Raw genomic sequence first — 13,814 nt, 5'->3', positions numbered from 1 at the left:
TATACCCCAGTGGGTAACCTCATATCTATGTATACATAGGCAACACTAATCAGATCAGTGGGTTAACATAAATAAGTTTAAAAGGAAAACATGAAGTTAGGAGGTTGGTGTGTTGTTGGGGGAATATCCCAGGAGAAATTGGGCAGGGAAAGCAGAAGGTAGATATGCCTAATCTGTGCAATGTATCTGTGTTAGGTGTTTTCAGTTGGAAAGTTCTAACAAATTAAAAATGGTTTGAATCAAGATTCACTAAACATAGCCTCATTCTCATACAGGCTTCTCTCCTAGAGGTGTGTGACCTTGTGTAGTAAGCAGTGCGACCTTGACCCGAGTTTCTGTCTCTTGAAAAGTGAGATAAAAACCTGACCCTCATATGTGCCTGTGAGCTTTGAAAGCAAGAAGCAGACAGTAAAGTAAACCTAGAACTTGATATAGCAGATACTTGCAGATATTGACATTTTTTGAATTGAGACAGCAATTCACTCCAGTAAATTGCATGGGTGTCGTTTTCATGTTGTGGTAGTTTATGAGTGTGGTTACGATGGAGCAATCCTGCATGAGTGGGATGAGGCACGGACACTGTCAAAATGGTTTCTCCATGTCCCAGAGATTCACATTTCATAACTTGAAGAGTGACTGAATACTGAAAATGAGTAAGAGTAGCCATAAATAGAGATTTCTAGTTGAAAAGGTGATGAGAAAACAGATTTCACTTTAATATGAAAAGAAAGTTAAAACAACAACAACAACAACAACAACAACATATGATTGAAACTAAAGTGTGAAAAGAATAAGATGAGTACAGGCAAAATGGACACAAACTTGATAGTGGAGCCTTAACTCTACTACATAAACCATGCTGATACGTATCTGTAGATCATGACTATCTATTAATGATCTACCATCCATCTTTCCATCTGTCACATGTCATCTGTCTGTCTCTTTCTTTATGTGTCTATTTCTCTATCTCTGTCTATCTCTGTATCTCTATCTATCTATCTATCTATCTATCTATCTATCTATCTATCTATCTATCTATCTATCCAATCTATCATCCACTATCTCTCTCTTTCATCTATCATCTGTTTACTTACCATCTATCTATAATCTATGAATATATGTATGTATGTATCATTAATCTATCACCATTAGCGTAGTAAAAGTTTACAAATAAGGAAACTGATTGTTTATATAATTAACAAAGGCAGGGACTTCAAAAAGTATTACATATAAATAAAAATTAAGAACAGTTACAAATAACATCTAGTGACCCGAGACACTAAAACTTAAGCACATGTAGTCACACATTTTCATGAATGTACATACACCAGATACACAAGGACAACAGGAAGTTCAGGAAGGATGTTTGGATGTTGTGTTGTTAGGACACTCATTTTCTCTACATAACATGTGCATTTCAACCTGCCTTTTTGAAATTTTCCTGTTTTTTAAAATCTTTCTGGTATTGAAACATGATTATTTTCATTAACATAGTTTTGGCTTTTTCAAATTATTGTTGGTTTTTCCTCCTTATTCTTACTTTCTTTTCTGGGACCCTGTTTTAATTCCACCTCTCATCCCATCAGGCACTTCCCACATAGCTGCACTTGAGGTCAGTTTCATCTCCACTGCTTCTCTCAGGTGCCTTGGTTCTCCCATCTCCAAGTCCTAAGTGGATTATTTCCTTCTTCCATTGAGTGTTTATGTGTGGCTCCCTATGTAGATCTCCTTCATTCAATTCATTTCCATTTTTTCTTCCCTCAGCCTGATCTGTAGTTTATTTTCCTTAAAACAACTGCACAGCCTAAGTCAGGTAGACATAATCTTTGCCTCTGATGTCAACTCCACATCATTTTTACATTTTCCAAGTACAACTGGACTTTGTGGCACTGTAAGGGAACACTAGAATAAGGCAAAATTTATGTCAAGGCCAATGTACCACTGCCAATTAATCAATTTTGATAGGCGACTGATTTGGGAGGTGACTTAAACTTTTAAAAACAATCAACCTTAGTTTTGGAACAGATGGTAGCATAGAGTTCTCATCTTCATTGCCCACTCAAGTACAGCCTACCTTCTGAACACCAGAGAGCATGTCCTATTATCAGTGGACTTACACTGGCACTGTTACCATCCAAACTTCATGGTCTCTGATAGGTTTCATAAGACAATTAGTCAGTTATGGTGAATGTACAGTAACATGTGTCTATCATTGTGCTCTCATACCCAATACTTTGACTTCCTGAGAAACTATGTGTTTTGCTTATTCACACCATCCGACTCATTAACTCCTGCACACTACTGGTCCAGTCCAGTCACTCCTGCACCCTGCTGATGCTTCTACTCTCTCCAGTTTTGTGGTATTCTTAAAGTTGAAATCTGGGTGAAAAACATTTCAGATTGACTTATTTTCACTTAGTAACAGTTTCCTTATGCTTTTACATGACTTAATACATGACATCTTTTTGTTGTTCAGTAAAATTCAATTGTGCAAACATGTAGGAGTTGACTTATGCATACATCTATCACAGGGCATTTTTGACAATCAGTAATAAGGATTTTAAAAGCTTACATGTGAAAGTTTGCCAATTGTTTCATCAAAGGCTGAAACATTTAATTACTATACCCTTTAACACATTTGGTTTTGTAAAGAAACAACAAACCATCTTCAAAAGTGAATATGGGCTGTACATGGTAGCACATGCTTTTAATCCTAGCACTTGGAAGGCAGAGGCAGGTGGATCTTTGTCAATTTGAGGCCAGCTTGCTCTATATACAGAGTTCCAGGATAGCTGGGGCTAGTTAAAGTGAACCCACCCCACCACCAATAGTGAATATAACATTTTTGTCTGTTTTAGCAATGGACAAAAATTCTCTTTTTCACTTCCTTCTGGCATTTGATGACAATGTGTCCATCTTGATGGGTGAGTAGTGGCCATCTCAAAATTTTATTTTGCAACTCCTCCACAACAAATGACATAGAATTTCATTTACATAGTTACTTGTCATTTGTATGTCACATTTGGTGAATTGTCTGTTCAAGTCTCTAGTCAATTTTTAAATTTGGTAATTTGATTTTCATTATAACAATTTAAGAAAGCTTTACATATTTTAGTATATGTACTTGGAATAACAATACTTTATAAAATGTATCTTCTGTAAATATTCTCTTGTAGTCTGTGGCATGTCTTCCCATTCTTTGAACAGGCAGAATTTTTTTTTAATTTTTATTTTGCAATACAATTCAGTTCTACATATCAGCCACAGATTCCCTTGTTCTCCCCCCTCCCGCCCCCCTCACCTTCCCCCCAGCCCGCCCCCCATTCCCATCTCCTCCAGGGCAAAGCCTTCCCCACAGACTGAGATCAACCTGCTAGACTCAGTCCAGGTAGGTCCAGTCCCCTCCTCCCAGGCCGAGCCAAGGGACCCTGCATAGGCCCCAGGTTTCAAACAGCCAACTCATGCAATGAGCACAGGACCCGGTCCCACTGCCGAACAGGCAGAATTTTTAATTGAATGAACTTCATCATATTAATTACTCATTTCATGTAAGATGCCTCTTATGTTTTACCTGAAATAGTCATCACCATAGCCAAGGCAGGTGAGTTTTGAATTTATGTCATAGTTTTGGTAGCTTTATGGTTTTGTGAATTACATCTAGACTTTTTATCTCTTTACATAAATGAAATATTTTATTTTATTATGTGTATTTTTTTCTGCATGTGTATCTGTGTACCCTATGCACACATGGTGCTCACAGAGTCAGAAAATGGTGTTGGATTCCCCAGGAACTGGAGTTACAGAAGGTTATGAACTGCATGTGGATGCTGGGAATCATAAGCAGTGCTCTTACTCACCGAGCCATCTTTAGCTCCATCCCTTTAGATCAGTGGTTCTTAATCTTCCTAATGCTGTGACCCTTTAATACAGTTCCTGTTTGTGGTGACACCAACAGTAAAATTATTACATTGCTATTTCATAACTGTAATTACTGCTATTGTGAATTCTAATGTAAATATCTGATATGCAGGATATCTGATATGCAAGCCCCAAATGGGTCTTGGTCCACAGGTTGAGAACTAATGCTTTAGACAATTTTTGTGAACACTTGTTATGTATGTCTAGATTAATTTCTTTACTGGTGGATATCCATTATTCTTAGTTGAATAGATGATTTCTTTTGTCCCATTGTCTTATCTCAGTGTATTTTGTAAAGATCAGTTGAATATATTTCTGTGGGTCTTTTAATAAAGTTTGAATTTTGTTTCATTGATCTGGTTGTTGATTCCTTTGTTGCTACCATACCTTTTCACTGCTGTTCTTTTTCATAAGTCTTAAAGCTAGATAGCATTGGGATTCTAACTTTGTTCTTTTGGAGGATTTTGTTGGTTGTTAAAGGTCTTTTGACTTATGCTTGACAGTCAATTTATTAATAGTCCCTTAACATTGTGCTGCAATTTGGATTGTATTAAATCCATTCAACAAGTTGAGAGGAACTGTTATGTTGAGAGTGCTGGGTCTCCTTATTCAAATACTTTTTATATTTCGTCTTCTAACTTATCTTTGACATTTTCCACTAGATTTGTGTTGCTTTTCTCAGGTGGCTCTCATAAATATTTTGTAGGATTGGGTCTAGGAATTTACTTGTGGGGTTCAATGTTACAAATTTGTAAAGTTCTTTTAAAATTGTTTAAGAAATGGGTGTACTGTTACATTATCTTTGTGTTCCACTATCTTGTTTTATTTTCATATTAGTTCTAGAATTAGTACTTTTGATTTTTGTGATTTTCTACAAAGATATGGTACAGTCTGTTTAATTTTTTTAATTCTACATTTTTTATTTCATTCTCTTATCTTATTGCTTTAGGTAAGTTTTTCTGGTATTGTGCTGAATAGACTAGGGAGGGGAACATACTGCATTGCTCTTGATCTCAGTGGGGAAATCAAATCACCAGCATTATGTTAGCTGTAGTTTTTGCTGTTATTGCTCCTGTTCATCTTATTTATCAAGTTGAAGAAATTCTTATTTCCACTTTCAATGGAGTTTCTAATCAGGAATTGGTGCTGAATTTTGTCAAGATCTTTTTCTGCATCGTGTGAGCTAATTTTCAGTCTGTCGATGGGCTATTTCACAATAGTTGATTTTTAAAAATTTTATTTTCTTTGTCAGGTTTGATCGGCTAATATGATGTCCAGATGATTTTCTTGATTGTTATTTAAAGGGACTGACCTGCAATTTTCATTTTCATGATTTTTTTTGTAATGCCTATCTAATTTTAATATTAGAGCATTGCTGGCTTAGGAATGAGTTGATTTTTCCCACTGCTATGTCTTTTGATGAGTTTGTAAAGAACTGATAAGTCCTTTCATTTAAATATGTTTTGTAAAATTAATCAGTTGAATCCATCTGGGCCTAGTGTTTTCTGCTTTTAAATCTTATTTATAAATAATTTTATTTCTTTGATATATAAGTTCAGTGAATCTATTTCTTTCCCTGTAGTATTTTTCAGGATATTTGAATAATTGACTTATTTCTTTTATAGCATTAAAGCTTTATATTTATAATTGTTGATAATGTTCAAGCACTATTCTTTTAAGGGTCAGTAGTGATGCTTCCTTTGCCTTTGCTGGTATGAGTAACTTGTGTCTTATTTTTCTTGGTTACTCTGGATAAAGTTTTATTAACTGTACAATTTAAAAGTAATATTTACCTTAATTCAAATTCTGTATTATTTCTTATTTTCTATTTCTTGATTTTTATTCCCATTTTTATCATTATCTTTGACTTTCTTTTAATTTATCTTCCTTCTGGTTTCCAAAAACGGAAATTAGAATAATGATTTTAGATTTATTTTCTTTTATAATTTAAATATTTAGTGTCAGAAATGCTCTTTTATTTCCTAAATCATTTTAGCATACTAAAATAATAATTTTCATTATGATGTCTTCATACACATATATTATTCATATATTCTTGCCCAGATTTCTAGTTTAGTTTGGTTGTGGTATATGAGTATACCACAGTATATGACACTATTACGGTATATGGTTTAGCATGGGGTTTAGAGCTGAATATCCTTTGTCCTATTTGAGCTTGAGAATGATGTGTAATCTCTGGCTAGACATAGGAACCTATGCATTTCCATCATACCTGTTTGAGTAACGGTGTTGAGTTCAACTTTGTCCTAACTGATTTTATTATGCTGGAGCTGAAAATAAAGTCTCAAGTAATAAATCTGTGTATTTTCTTTGTAATTATGTCAGTTTTTGACTTACATATTTTGATGGTCTGTTGTTGAACACATATGTATTAGAAGGGATGGCCAGACTGCAACCCACAGCTCCAGAGAGGCTAGCTAACAGGGAAAAACCCTAGGAGGGACACATGGATGACCTGCAAAGGAGAAGTGGATGAGATCTACATGAGCGGACTGGGTGTGGGTGTGGTGGCAGAGGGTGAGGAGTAGGGAATGAGAACATAAGGAAATGGGAAGGTTGAGTTGGAACAGGGACAGAGTGGGAGGGCAGGGAGGGAGATACCATGATAGATGAGGACATCATGGGAATAGGAAGAGGCAGGGTGCTGGGGAGGCTCTCAAGAATCCACAAGGATGACCCCACCTTGGTCTGCTGGCAGTGGTCCAGAGAGTGCCTAGACTGGTCTACTCTGGTGACCTGTCTAGTGAATAACCTAACTATCATCATAGAGCCTTTGTCCAGTGACTGATGGAGGCAGATGCAGAGATCCATGGCCAGGCACCAAGCTGAGCTCTGGAAATCCAACTGATGAGAGAGAGGAGGGATTCTGAAGGCGACGGTCGTCGAGATCATGATGGGAGGGTGTGCAGAGATGACCGGCCACACTAGTGGAAGCCTATGAACTGTGGAATGGTGGCTGTGGATCCCCCATGGGACTAGACTAGGCCCTCTGGATATGGAAGACGGTTGTTCGTCTTGAACTGTTTGGGGGGCACCCAGACAGGGAGATCGGGATCTGACCCTGGTGCATGGGCGGGCTTCTGGAAAACTGGTGCCTGTGGTGTGGCGCCTTGCATAGCCTTGGTGCAGTGGGATGGGCCTTGGACCTGCCTAGGCTTAGTGTGGTGGGCTCTGCTGACTCCCCATGGGAGAACTTGATTTGGGGGATGTGGGGATGTGGGGTGGCTTGGGTGAGAGGGCTGGGGGGTGGGAAGAGGGGGGATCTGTGAGTGGTATGTGGAGTGAGTAGAAAATTTATTAATAAAGAAAAATAAAAAAAAGAAACATGTCTTTTAATTCTTCATCATGTCCTTGGTCTGTTGACATCAACATAGGTACTCCTTCTTTCTTGTGATTAGAGTTACTATGATTTCCTTTTCTCCATAACTTTAATACATATTGTTCTTTTATTTGATTAGAGTTAGTATGATTTCCCTTTCTACATCACTTTAATTACTTTATTGCATATTATTTTGTACTTAAAGTAAATATTTTATAGATAACATGATTGTAATTTTCAGCCACTCTTTAAATCTCCATTTCAAATTTAGGTATTTAGACCACTTCTTTTTAAAAGAAATTATTAATGTTTTGAAATTAAAGCTGTGCTTTATATCCCCCCTTCTTTTTTATGTTTATTATTAAGAAAATTTCTATTCATTTTACATACCAACTACAGATCCCTCTCTTCTCTCTCCTCCCACCCCCAACCTTCCCCCTCATACCACCCCCCATTCCCACCTCTTCCAATGCAATGTCTCCCATGGAAAGTCAGTAAAGACTGGTACATTCAGTTGAGGCAGGTCCAAACCTCTCCCCTCTGCCCCAAGGCTGTGCAAGGTGTCCCACCATAGGCAATGGGCTCCAAAAAGTCCGCTCAAGCACAAGGGATGGATCCAGATCCCACTGCCTGGAGGCACCCTAAAGAGTTCAAGCTACACAACTGTCTCACCTATGCAGAGGGCCTAGTCCAGACCCATGGGGGCTCCATAGCTATTGGCCTACAGTTCATGAATTTCCACTAGTTTGACTGGCTGTCGCTCTACATTTCCCCATCATGATCTCGATGTCCCTTGCTTATAGAATCGCTCCTCTCTCTCATTAATTGGACTTAGGATCTCATCAATTTCTCTTTCACAGGGCAATCTATGCGTCCCTCTTAGGGTCCTCCTTGTTAGCTAGTTTCTTTGGAGCTGTGGTTTGTAGTCTGGTTATCCTTTGCTTTACATCTAGTATTCACTTATGAGGACATACCATGTTTGTTGTTCTGAGTCTGGGTTACCTCAATCAGGATGATATTTTCTAGTTTCATCCATTTGCCTGCAAATTTCATGATGTCATTGTTTTTTATTGCTGAGTAGTGCTCCATTGTGTATATGTGCCACATTTTCTTTTTTCCATTCTTCAGTTGAGGGCCATCTATGTTGTTTCCAGGTTCTGCCTATTATGAATAATGCTGCTATAGACATGGTTGAGCATGTGTCCTTGTGGTATGATTGAGCATTCCTTGGGTATATGCCCAAGAGTGGTATAGCTGGGACTTGAAGAAGATTGATTCCCAATTTTCTTAGAAACTGCCATACTGATTTTCAGAGTGGCTGTACAAGTTTGCACTCCCACCAACAGTGTAGGAGTGTTCACCTTGCTCATCCTCTCCAACATAAGCTGTAATCAATGTTTTTGATCATAGCCATTCTGACAGGTGTAAGATGGTATCTCAGAGTCATTTTGATTTGCATTTCCCTGATGACTAACGATGTTGAGCAATTCCTTAAATGTTTTTGGTGGTATTGTGTTCCCCAAAATATTGTGCATGCTAATAAACTTATCTGGGGTCAGAGAAGAGAACAGCCACAATATTAAACATAGAGGATAGGCAGTGGTAGCACACACCTTTAATCCTAGCATTCCAGAGGCAGAAATCCCTCTGGATCTCTGTGAGTACAAGGCCACATTGGGAACAGCCAGGCATGGTCACTCACGCCTTTAATCCAAAGAAGTGAGCCTTTAATCCCAGGGAGTGATGGCAGAAAGCAGAAAAATACATAAGGCGTGAGGACCAGAAACTAGAAGCTTTTAGCTGGTTAAGCTTTTAGGCTTTGAGCAGCACAGTTCAGCTGAGATCCATTTGGACAAGGACTCAGAGGCTTCCGGTCTGAGGAAACAGGATCAGCTGAAGAACTGGCGAGGTGAGGTAGCTGTGTATTGGTGAAATTATTAAGGCCACTCCATGTAGTTAAAAGGGAGGTTTATTTAGTGGCGTAACTTACAAATGAAGGGATAGGTGGGTTGCAGGGTCTGGGAAAGGTGTGTCGCAGTCGGGGTGATGTTCTCTGGAGAACTCTGCTTGGTCTACCTCCAGCGTCCAGGATCCAGGCACCAAGAGAGCCGGTGCATCTGGATCGCAGGTCTTCAAGGTCCTCTCTTGGCCCCGCCTTGTAGGCCTGACAGTTACCGAAGCCTCAATGGGGGTTGGAACTTCCAGATCAAGGTTGGAATGGCTACCCACTACAGCTGTGGCTTGTTCTGCTTCTCTGATCTTCCAGCATTCACCCCAATAACTGGCCTCAGGTTTGATTTTATTAATAAGACCTTTTAAAATTCATGCTACAATGGTTTTCAGCCATTTGAGATTCTTCTGTTGAGAGTTCTCTGTTAAGCTCTGCAGCCCATTTTTTAATTGGATTGTTCAGTATTTTGATGTCTAGCTTTTTAAGTTCTTTATATATTTTGGAGATCAGCCCTCTGTCAGATGTGGGGTTGGTGAAGATCTTTTCCCATTCTGTAGGCTGTTGTTTAGTCTTATTGGCCATGTCCTTTGCTCCACAAAAGCTTCTCAGTTTCAGGATGTCCCATTTATCAGTTGTAGTTCTCAGTGTCTGTGCTGCTGGTGTTATATTTAGGAAGTGGTCTCCTGTGCCAATGTGTTCAAGACTACTACTTCCTACTTTCTCTTCTATCAAGTTCAGTATAACTGGATTTATGTTGATAAATATAATTTAGGTCTTTGTTCCACTTGGACTTGAATTTTGTTCATGGTGACAGATAAGGATCTATTTGCAATTTTCAACATGTTGATAACCAGTTATGTCATCATCTTTTGTTGAAGATGTTTTCTTTTTTCCATTGTACAATTTTGACTTCTTTGTCAAAAAATCAGGTGTTCATAGGTGTCCAGATTAATGTTAGGGTCTTCAGTTAGATTCCATTGGTCACATGTTGGTTTTTATGCCAGTACCAAGTTGTTTTTATTACTATAGCTCTATAGTAGAGCTTGAGGTCAGGGATGGTGATGCCTGCAGATGTTGCTTTATTGTGCAGGATTCTTTTAGCTATCCTGGGTTTTTTGTTTTTCCATATGAAGTTGAGTGTTGTTCTTTCCAGGTCTGTGAAGAATCGTGTTGGGATTTTGATCAGGATTGCATTGAATCTGTAGATTGCTTTTGGTAAGATTGCCATTTTTATTATGTTGGTTCTACCTATCCATGAGCATGAAAGATCTTTCCATTTTCTGATATCTTCTTCGATTTCTTTCTTCAGAGATTTGAAGTTTTTGTCATACAGGTCTTTCATTTGCTTAGTTAGTGTTACTCCACGATATTTTATATTTTTTGTGGCTATTGTAAAGGCTGATGTTTCTCTGATTTCTTTTTCAGCCCATTTAACATTTGTATGTAGGAGGACTACTGATTTTTTTGAGCTAATCTTGTATCCTGCCACATTACTGAAGGAGTTTTTCAGCTGTAGGAGTTCTCTGGTAGAATTTTTGGGGACACTTATGTATATTATCATATCGTCTGCAATTAGTGAAAGTTTAACTTTTTCCTTTCCAATTTGTATCTCCTTGATCTCTTTTTTTGTCTGATTGCTCTAGCTAGAACTTCAAGTACTATATTGAATAAGTATGGGGAGAGTGGACAGCCTTGTCTAGTTCCTGATTTTAGTGGAATTGCTTTGAGTTTCTCTCTATTTAATTTGATGTTGGCTGTTGGCTTGCTGTATATTGCCTTTATTATGATTAGGTATGTTCCTTGTATTCCTGATCTCTCCAGGACCTTTATCATGAAGGGGTGTTGGATTTTGTCAAAGGCTTTTTCAACATCTAATGAGATGATCATGTGGTTTTTTTTTTCTTTCAGTTTGTTTATATTGACAGATTTTTGTATGTTGAACCATCCTTGATTCCCTGGGATGAAGCCTTCTTGGTCATGGTGGATAATTTTTTTGAGTGTCCTTGGATTCAGTTTGCCAATATTTTATTGAGTATTTTGCATCAATGTTCATGAGAGAGTTTGATCTTTTTTTGTTGCATCTTTGTGTGGTTTGGGTGAAAGGGTAACTGTAGCCTCATAAGAAGTATTTGGTAATGTTCCTTCTGTTTCTGTTGTGTGGAACAATTTAAAGAGTATTGGTATTAACCCTTCTTTGAAAATCTGATAGAATTCTATACTGAAATCATCTGGTCCTGAGATGTTTTTGGTTGGGAGATTTTAATGACTGTTTCTATTTCCTTTGAGGTTATTGGTCTATTTAAATTGTTTATCTGGTCTTGATTTAACTTTGGTATGTGGTCCATGTCTTTAGATTTTTCTAATTTTGTGTAGTACACGTTTTTGAAGTATGACCTGATGATTCTCTTGATTTCCTCATTGTCTGTTTTCATGTCTCTTTTTTTTTCTTTTTTCTTTTTTTTCTTTTTTCTTTTTTTTTTTTTTTAAAGCCTACAGCACCCGGTATTCCCAGGCGGTCTCCCATCCAAGTACTAACCAGGCCCGACCCTGCTTAGCTTCTGAGATCAGACGCGATCGGGCGCGTTCAGGGTGGTATGGCCGTAGACCTTTTTTTTTTTTTTTTCATTTCTAATTTTGTTAGTTTGGATGCTTTCTCTCTCTGCCTTTTGCTTAATTTGTTTAAGGGCTTGTCTTTCTTGTTGATTTTCTCAAATAATGAACTCTTTGTTTCATTGATTCTTTGTATTGCTCTCTTTGTTCCTATTTTATTGATTTCAGTCCTCAATTTTTTTATTTTCTGGTGTCTATTCCTCCTGAGTGAATTTGCTTTTTTTTGGTTTGTTCTAGAGTTTTCACATGTGCTGTTAAGTTTCTAGTGTGAGATTTCTTCACCTTCTTTATGTGGGAATTTAGTACTATGATTTTTCCTCTTAGCATTGTTTTCATAGTGTCTCATAAGTTTGGTATGTTGTACATTCATTTTCATTGAATTCTAGGAAATCTTTATTTATTTTCTTTCTTTATTTCATTCTTGACCCATTGGTGATTCATTGGGCATTATTCAGTTTCCATGAGATTGCAGGTTTTCTGTAATTTTTGTTGTTGTTGAAATCTAATTTTAAGTCATGTTGGTCTGATAAGATATTGGAGGTTATTCCAATTTTTTTGTACCTGTTGAGATTTGCTTTGTGACTGAGTATGTGGTCAGTTTTAGAGAAGGTTCCATGGGTTGCTGAGAAGAAGGTATATTCTTTTATGTTAGTGTGGAATGTTCTGCAGATATCTATTAAGACCAGTTGAGTCATAATGTCTATTACTTCCCTTATTTCTCTGTTAAGTTTCTGTCTGATGGACCTGTCCACTGGTGAGAGTGGGGTGTTGAAGTCTCCCACTATTAGTATGTGGGGTTTGATGTGTGATTTAAGCTTTAGAATTGAGACCATTTATATTAAGGTATATTAATGACCAGTGATTGTTAATTCCTGTTAATTTTTTGGTGGTAGTGTTGTGTGTTTCCCTTCTTGGTATTTGTTGGTGTGAGATTATCTATTGCCTGTGTGTTCATGTGTTATCTAAATTCCTTAGGTTGTAATTTTCCCTCTAGTGCTTTCTGTAGGGCTGGATTTATGGATATGTATTGTTTAAATCTATTTTTTACCATGGAATATTTTGTTTACTCTGTTTATGGTGATTGATAGTTTTGGTAGGTATGGTATTCTGGGCTGGCATCCATGGTCTCAGTGTCTGCATAAGGTCTCTTCAGGACCTTCTGGCTTTCAGAGTCTCCATTGAGAAATCAGGTGTTATTCTTATGGGTCTGCCTTTATATGTTACTTAGCCTTTTTCCTTTGCAGTTCCTACTATTTTTTCTTTATTCTGCATGTTTAATGGCTTGATTATTATGTGGTGAGGGGACTTTTTTTTGGATCCAGCCTATGTGGCATTCTGTAAGCTTCTTGTATCTTCATAGGCATTTCCTTCTTTAGGTTGGGAAAATTTTCTTCTTTGATTTTGTTGTATATATTTCTGTGCCTTTGAGTTGATATTCTTCTCCTTCTTCTATATCTATTATTCTTAGGTTTGGTCTTTTCATGGTGTCCCAGATTTCCTGGATGTTTTGTGTTATGGCTTTGTTGGCTTTAGTGTTTTCTTTGACTGATGAATCTATTTCCTCTATTGCATTTTCAATGGCAGAGATTCTTTCTTCTATCTCTTGCATTCTGTTGGTTATGCTGTAGTTCCTGTTTGTTTACTCAGATTTTCTATTTCCAGATCTCCCTCCATTTGTGCATTTTTTATTGTCTTTATTACAGTTTTCAAATCTCGAACTGTTTCCTTCATGTGTTTAATTGCTTTTTCTTGACTTTCTTTAACAGATTTACTGATTTCGTCCAATTTTTTGTTTGTCTTTCCCTCGATTTCTTAAGGGAAATTTTCATTTCTTCTTTAAAGGCCTTTTTCCTCTTCTTAAAGGCAGTTTTTTAAGTTTGATTTCTTCTGCTTCTTCTGTGTTGGGATGTTCAGGTCTTGCTGTTGTTGAACAACTAGGTTCTGATGGTGTCATATTGGTCTTTATGTTATTGACTGTATTTTTGCACTGGCCTC

General features: G+C 37.5%; 1 non-coding gene across 1 annotated transcript; it reads right to left on the bottom strand.

Annotated features, from left to right (window-relative positions):
- Nucleotides 1-11,696: 11,696 nt before the first annotated feature.
- On the bottom strand, nt 11,697-11,815 carry LOC131905470 (5S ribosomal RNA). The gene has a single exon (XR_009377974.1). It is a non-coding gene; the product is annotated as a 5S ribosomal RNA (ribosomal RNA).
- Between the last annotated feature and the right edge of the window lie 1,999 nt (nt 11,816-13,814).

Source organism: Peromyscus eremicus, chromosome 2 (assembly GCF_949786415.1).
Source record: "Peromyscus eremicus chromosome 2, PerEre_H2_v1, whole genome shotgun sequence".
In the NCBI taxonomy this organism is placed as follows: domain Eukaryota; kingdom Metazoa; phylum Chordata; class Mammalia; order Rodentia; family Cricetidae; genus Peromyscus; species Peromyscus eremicus.
The sequence above is the reverse complement of the archived record's forward strand: the minus strand, read 5'-3'. Positions and strand labels throughout refer to the sequence as shown.